General features: G+C 32.5%; 1 long non-coding RNA gene across 1 annotated transcript; it reads right to left on the bottom strand.

The window, feature by feature from the left end:
* Positions 1-2,090: 2,090 nt before the first annotated feature.
* LOC136069555 (uncharacterized) lies at positions 2,091-7,651 on the bottom strand. The gene is made up of 2 exons (XR_010630773.1): positions 7,411-7,651; positions 2,091-2,296 (listed from the first exon to the last, which is right to left on the bottom strand). It is a non-coding gene; the product is annotated as an uncharacterized LOC136069555 (long non-coding RNA).
* Between the last annotated feature and the right edge of the window lie 944 nt (positions 7,652-8,595).

The following is an 8,595-nucleotide window of genomic DNA, read 5'->3' as shown; positions in this document are numbered from 1 at the left end:
GAGGGATTTACTTTGTCATTGACAAGTATATTCCAACTTTCGCCACATCATTTGCCATTTGGTAAATGGCCCATTGGTACATAATTTGGTATCAGTTGCATCAACTGTAAAACTTTGATCATGACGTGAAGCAATCAAGCAAGCATAGAATAATGCAAAATAATCTTTACTTTTTCAAAATTTGTGTTACATCTGAAAGATTTGTTTACTTTTGCCACAGTAGAGATATTTCTTTTGATTTTGATGAATTATTAAAAACAAGAAAGTAAACTAGCAATGTGCTTCAAAGAGAAATCTCAACATACCCACCCAACTCTGATAATCATATAGATATTTTAGCTGTCATTTCGACCTTAGCATAGTCCAGTGCCACTCTCCATTTTCCTATTACATAAATATAAAAAGAAAACATTTGCGTCCACTGAAAAAATCTCACATTTCTAATGAATAAATAAAAAACAATGATTTTTTTCTTATTTTTTAAAATATTCCTTTAGAAGTAAACTTGGGATTATACTTCTTTTTCTTCAAATTACTTAGAGGAGAAAAAAACTAACATAGTTATTTTATTTTTATTTTTTAAGTAAAATGGAGATATAAACAGTTATCCATGTTTATTTATATCATAGTAGGGACTAGGGACACTATCTGTTTGGTAGAGATGTTCGAGTATTGTTGTTCAAAATAATGTGAAAACTGTAGTTTAAAAGATGTTTTGAAAACACGTATTTAAAGTACTCATAATGTAAAAAATGTGTTTGGTACCATATTTATAATAACGTTTTTTTCAAAAGTGAAAAAACATAATTGTTTGTTTGGAATGTGTGTGTGTGTGTGTTTTATTTTTATTTTTTTATTTTTTAAAGTGATGACATGTAGTCTAATCAATGAGACTTACAGTTTTTAAAATATTTACAAAAGTTCCATTGTGTAACGTTGTTTGAAATTTGAAAATTGGTAAGAGAGTTTTCCAAATTTAGTATTTAAATACCTTAAAATGAGCAACCTAATTCACATTCCTAAAAAAAACACACTTACCAAACGCTTTGTTTTTTAGAACTACAGTTTTCAGTATTTAAATACTGAAAACTGTTGTTTGGCATACCAAATAGGCCAAACAAGTTCACATAATCATGAATTTTCTGCAGTAGCTAGCACTTCTCAACGAAGAGCTACAAGCATATTGTAATTTTAAGGGGCCACTTCCGTGTGATAAAGGTTTTTAATGCACCAAACTAAGCGATCGTCATTCATCCTTATCCAAAACTGTCTAACGGAATAAGAGAGAAAAATGAAAAAAAGAACAAAAACTTTGATAGGACTTAGGAGGATTGAAAGAATTAAGTAGGAGTAATATTATTGATTCTTTAAAATGAAGAAAGTAGAGTCATATGTGATGCCTCAGCTCTTAGATTATGTGGACATGTCCTAGGTCAATGTAGACTTTATTAATAATTACAGGGGTCAAAATTGTGACTATATAAGTCATTTTAGTGTATATTGAAGATGTGACTAGCGTAATTCATTAGCTTCGCATAAGTTTGGAGACATAACCCCTACAAAGCGATAACACAAAATAATTTGAGTTATGAATTGTATGTTTATAGTAAATGTGGTAATGTCAGCGGAATCATTATAGCATAGTATAGACTATAGAGGTGGAGGTCATAAGCCTCTATTAAGACTTCTAATGAAAAAAAAAAATTTGAAAGAGAATGTTAAAAGACAATATTATTAGCATGCAATCTTATTTTAGTAGAAATAAGCATGGTAGATTTTGAAGTTCAAAAGAGAAATAAGAAATAACAACTAGCTACTTCTTTCAAACACGTACAAAAATGAGGAGAAGATACATTTTGTAGTAGTCAATTTGGTTCATGTTATTTTCAACTTGCAGTTAATTTGGCTTTTACCATCAAATTACAGTTTTTCTTTACTTTCTTGTTGGTAGCCAAACACAAATCAAATTTACCAATCTCTAATGCAAGTAGACACACATTTTAACTTAGCAACTAATACAAACCCATATTTTGATTCAAAATGACTGCAAATTGAAAATAACAGGAATCAAATTGACTGTAAGTTGACAATAACAATGATCAATTTAACTGTTATCAAAATATAGAACCAAATTCATACAAGATGTAGACCAAATTAACAAGAGCCTCAAATTGTTGAGAACAAAATAATATTTTGCCAAAAAAAAAAAGGTTGGCAATATAGTATATTCTATGATAATTGTTGGAACTTGGTAGGTACTTTGAAGTCCTTCCGCCACACCTTTGTGCTAGCAAACCTGGCGCCGCATTAAAGAGAGAACTTTACGAACCAAATCAATATATATTTACTAACATTGTTGGCAAGTGGCCACTAATAAAGCCCATTTGCCTCAAATTTAATAATATTGCTTCATTTTATTTTTTATTTTTAAATATCTTTGCTTAAGGTTTTCTAGATATTACGGAAGATATGTTCTTTAAAGAACATATCTTCGGTAATATCTAGAAATCCTTAAGCAAAGATATCAGCGAACCCCGGTCCGAAATTTTTTAGGAAAACGCTAATTTTATAACAAATCTTTGATGACAAATTGTTACTAGTGAACAAAAAATTAATTTTAGTGGTGGCTAAATTAGTACCACTAACAACTTGTTATATAGAATTTGGAAAATATTTTGCTACATACAGCAATAGCTGCATAATGGGTTATGTGGTAGCAATTGTTGAATAATGAGCTATGTCATATGTGGCAGCAATTACTGCATGCTAAGATGCAACAAAACCTTTTCTATATAATTTATTGTAAAAATATTATGCGTGTGTATTAGTCTTAGATTTTCTAAGCTTCAACCGCCAATGAAGGCTTAATCAATCTGGGGCTTTGCTCATGCTTGGTTGTTGTAAGCCCAGCCCAAACTGCAGAGTTCTATATCTCCCTCTTTCTCTAACCCATAAGGCCTTAAGATTTTCTCCACCATAATTGTATTAAATATTAACTATTAAATAAATAAATAAATAAGAGATGCTACCTTTACAACATTTTTACAACAAATCACAAGTGATTAGTTGTTATTGGTTCAAATTTAAACTTAACACTAAAATTATTTTTTTGCCCCAACAATAATAACCAATAACAACATGTCACTTAGGATTTGTTGTAAAAATGTTGTAGACATATCATTTCTCTAAATATAAATCTATGTATACACACTTATCTTTTACCATGTTTTTCTCCTCTAATTTAGTTTTGGCCAATAAGAGTGATTTTCTTTTTATTTGAACTCAAATCTAGTGGTGGCTCTTGGAATTTTTTTTCAAGGGATTTATTAAGAAACTTGAATTAAAAAAAAAATTTTAATAAAAAGAGAACTTGAATATATCAAGTTATTGACCATAAAAAATAAAAATAAAACCAATATGAGACTTATTTTTTAGGCTAAAATATTAAAAAAAAAATTGAACTTGAATATATATATTTAAAAAGAATTGAAGTCAGGGGTTATTTGGATACTACTTATTTTGCTGAAAACTGAAAATACTGTAACCAAATAATTTTTAAATATGTGAATAGTGCTGTGGGACCTATTTTTAATGAAAGTTTTGTTGAAAAAAGAAGTTCGTAGGTTCCGTGAACAGTGCACAGGACCTATAGAAAAACACTAAAACAAGCTTCTCAATGAAAAAAAAGCGTGAAATGCAAACTCACTGCATTTCAGCAGTATCCAAACAAATACTAAGTAGTTTAGAGTAGAAAAATAATTTTTTCAAAGTTTAGAAATGAAAAACTAAAATTTGTAAAGTTTAAGAACAAAAATAATATTTTAGCCTATATTTTTACAAGGACGGTGCTAATCACCAATTAAGTTTCCATAAATCTAATTTTAAAATACTATCCTAGTTTAAGCTAATCCCATTTTTAACTCGGGTCCGACCCAGAGCTAACCTTACCTAATTCTCCCAATCTTATCCATATCTTTCTGCCCTTTTCCTTTTTTAAAACATATGCATTATACATTGGGCTTTTCACCTTTACTTGTTTAATTACTAAAATCTTATATAGGTAATATTGAAAGTTCAAACTTTAAACCCCTTGAATGCATTCAAGAGACCAACACTTTTTCTTTTTTAATAACCTTCAATAGACCAAGACTCGCGTGCACATAATACCACTAGTATAGTACTTTAAAAATAACTATTTTTTTTTATTCCTAGTATTCTCTTCCATATTTTGCACCAAAAAGATGAAGATAAGGACATAAGGTGTAGTCGTTGGTGTACTACTTGGAACTTAGAAGTCCGTTTCCCGAGAAGCAAAATCAAGGTGAAATTGGACCATCTATAAAAATATAAAAGACTATTCCATATCAGGATGCACTAGGACAAGTGGACAACCAAATCTCTCTCAAAAATCAACGTCAACTTATCATATATTAACATCATCACGTTGATCAAAACGTCCGTGAAATCGACAAGTTAGGTATACAAACACAGTGATCTATTATATAAATTTATATCTATTAACGCTAATTTTGACACATTATTTCAATACTTAAAAAAAAATTGAAAATTTTGTACGATTAGATTTATTGAAAAATTAAACCACAATAAGCTAAGAAAGTGAATAAATTAAAATAATGCTATATCGTTGATCAAACCGATGGTGGACTCGGCAGCATTGTAACTAGCCACAGAAAAAATGATTTATCCTATTTCAGATGTATACAAATCAACTCTCTCACAGCACGTGGGATCATATGTGAATCCCACGTACTGTGAGAGATATTATATGCACTAAAAACAAGATATATCTTCTCCAGACACATACCCCGAAAACAAAAATTGAATAAATTAAAATAATGCTATATCTTTGATCAAACAAAGGGTGAAAGACAGCAAAACCGTCCTTAATGAACCAGCCACACGAAAAATGAAATATTTTATGTCGATTTTCGAATGTATACAACCAGCTTTATCACAACGCGTAGAATCACGTACTATACATAAAAAGTAAAAGTGAAATAAAATAAAATAATGCTATAACGTTGATCAAACCGATGGTGGACTCGGCAGCATTGTAACTAGCCACAGAAAAAATGTAGTAAAACTAATTCAGAGGTATACAAATCAACTCTCTCACAACACATGGGATCATATGTGAATCCCACGTACTATGAGAGATATTATATGCACTAAAAACAAGATATATCTTCTCCAGACACATACCCCGAAAACAAAAATTGAATAAATTAAAATAATGCTATATCTTTGATCAAACAAAGGGTGAAAGACAGCAAAACCGTCCTTAATGAACCAGCCACACGAAAAATGAAATATTTTATGTCGATTTTCGAATGTATACAACCAGCTTTATCACAACGCGTAGAATCACGTACTATACATAAAAAGTAAAAGTGAATTAAAATAATATAATATAACTTATAAATAATATAAAAAAATGTAGTAAAACTCATCAGGGTATATAAATCAACTCTCTCACAACACATGGGATCATATGTGGATCCCACGTATTATGAGATATATTATATGCACTAAAAACAAGATATATCTTCTCCAGACACATACCCCGAAAACAAAAATTGAATAAATTAAAATAATGCTATATCTTTGATCAAACAAAGTGTGAAAGACAGCAAAACCGTCCTTAATGAACCAGCCACACGAAAAATGAAATATTTTATGTCGATTTTTGAATGTATACAACCAGCTTTATCACAACACGTAGGATCATGTACTATAGATAAAAAGTAAAAATGGGTTAAAATAGTATAATATAACTTATAAATAATATAAAAATTGTAGTAAAACTTATAAATAATAGTAAAAATAATCTAAATAGTAAAATAAACTGATTTTTTAAGCTAATACTAAAAGCATTAGCATTAGGGAATGCTAATGCTATTCTATTTTACAATTCTAAAAATCTACAATTCTATTATACCATCTAATTTTACAATACTTCTACATCCCAAAACTTTATTTTTAATTTATTAAAATATTATTTTTTAATATTTCTTTATAACTGTCATTTTTTTTCAAACACCTATTTCCTGGGCTTTTTAACAGTTTTATTTTTCCTCTGCTTCTCCCTCAACCTCTAGCAACACACAAGCCATCAACAACCACAGCCACGACACCTCAACCCATCAGCACCTCAACCCATCAACAACCACAGTCATGACACCAAAAACCCATCAGCCCATGCTGCCGATTTGAAACCCACCGGAGCAAACCCATTCAAAAAAAAATCATCACCAAAGCCACCATCGGAGCTACTGATGATCAACCCAACCGATCCACCCACCGATCAACAGATCCACTGTTTCAAACCCACCATCAACCAATCCCAGCCCACCGATCCAACCACGACCCAAACATCGGACCCAACCCACTTCAGCCACAACCCAACCACGACCCAAACATCGGACCCAAGCATGACCCAAACACCAGACCCAACCACGACCCATAACCCCTTTAAGCACCGGTCACAGCAAAAAAAAAAAAAAACCCACAACCACCATAGTGACCCATGCTAAAAACCACAACCACCACAATGACCCACGCCAAAAAAAAAAAAAGCTACCACAGAACCAGAAATGCTGAAGAGAGGAGAATGGTGTTTGCCGTTTGGGTTTGAAGAGAGGAGAGAGCAAATGAGAAACAGAGAGGGAAGAGAGAGAAGGGAACTGAAATAAAGAGAGAGAGGAGAGAGAAATTTTTGTCTTAAAAGGGAATAAATTTTTTATTATTTTTTTAGAATACTGCTATAGTACAATTCTAACTTTAGAATTGTACTGTAGCACTATTGCAAAAAAAATTGCAATAGTTGGGTTTAGCATTGTCTGATACAATGGATTTTAAGGCATAAAATGCCAAATTGACCTTAGATATGGTATTAGCATTCTCCAATGCTAATGCTCTAAGAGCATACCCATCAAACATTCTAAAAAAATTTAGCATTTACCATCTTAAAAACCAATTTTATAACATATAACACATCACGTTACAACATTTCTAACATCAAAACTTCTATTTTTTTAACAATTTATTTAAATATTATTTCTTTATCATTTTTTATTATTTTTATTCTTCCTCTCTCTGTCTCTCTTTCTCAACCCAGCGCTGCCAGTCACAATATCCACCCACCCATATCACAACCACCACATCCACCCACCATCGCCACAACCACAAACAACAGCAACCAAAAAAAAAAAAAAAACCTCCACATCTAAAGCCACTGAATCAAAGAATCACAAAATTAAAAAAATCATCCAAATCAAAGAATCACAAAATCACAACAAAAACCCAAAACTACCCCGATCAACCCACGAACCCAGCCACCGAAATCAAGAACCCACCAAAATCAATCAAAACACTGAAATTAAAACTCACCGATATCAAATCGCAAACCCACTCACTGAACCATCGTAGAGACCTACCACGAACCACCGTAGAGACCCACGATCCATGAAAAACCACCATAGCTCAACCACACCCAGCATCACATCCCAGCCACACCCAAGACCCATGCAGAGAGAAAGGGAAACAGAGAGGCGGAGAGAAAATGAAAGAAAGAGTAAGAAGGAGTGGACGGAGAGCATGAGAGAGACAGTGAAAAGGAAAGAAGGAGTGGGTGAAATCACAAACCCAAACCCACAACCTCATCACCATTCACCACCAACAACCGGGAAAAGAAAAAAAAAAAAAAAACCCTCCAAAATCACAACCAAATCACAAACCCACACCCTCATCACCACCAACAATCGGAAAAGGAAAAAGAAAATCAACCACCGAGAAAGACCCACGCGATTAGAGACCCACCGATCAGAGACCCATGGCGAACGCTTAGCCGATGACCCACGACGATCTACCCTCAACGCAGATGCCCACGTCGGTCAAATGCAAAACGCCAAATCCATAACCCACACAACCACTGCCAATTCTACCATCAAATCACAAACTAAAAAAAAAAAAAAAAAAAAGAAACCACTGCGACAGAGATCGGCTTGCCTTGATGCTCTAGCTTGGATTTCGTCAGAGAGGAAGGCAGAATATCTAGTAGAGGGAGAGTGAGAGAGAGAGAGCAGAGAAAGGAATGGAGGTTCCCAGAGCAAAATAAAACTGAGAGACAGAGGAAAGCCAAGGAAAGGAGAAAGAAAGAAAAAAAGTAAAGCAAGCGGGCCCCACAAAATAAAAAAAATAATATAATTTTTACAATTGATGAATAGTGTGGTCTCAAATTTGAGACCGCACTGTTCATCAATGCTAAAAATTTTGGCATTTACAATGTTTGAGAAAGGTGGTTTTTTTGAGTTTGGGGTGTTAAATGCTAAATATTTGGCATTTAACACCCTTGATGAGAATGCTCTTGCTGTAGTAAGTTTCTAAATTTTTTAAAATTTAACACCTTTGATAAAGATAGATTTTTATAATTTAAAGTGTTAAAAATATTAAAAAATAGCATTTAATATTTTTAACTCTCTTAATGAGAATGCTCTCTTCGCTCAACCTAAATTACTAATGAATCCCACTTATTGTGAGACATGCCATATGGACTTAAGATGCTCCTTCTCCAGT

Source organism: Quercus suber, unplaced genomic scaffold (assembly GCF_002906115.3).
Source record: "Quercus suber isolate HL8 unplaced genomic scaffold, Cork oak 2.0 scaffold_176, whole genome shotgun sequence".
NCBI lineage: Eukaryota > Viridiplantae > Streptophyta > Magnoliopsida > Fagales > Fagaceae > Quercus > Quercus suber.
The sequence above is the reverse complement of the archived record's forward strand: the minus strand, read 5'-3'. Positions and strand labels throughout refer to the sequence as shown.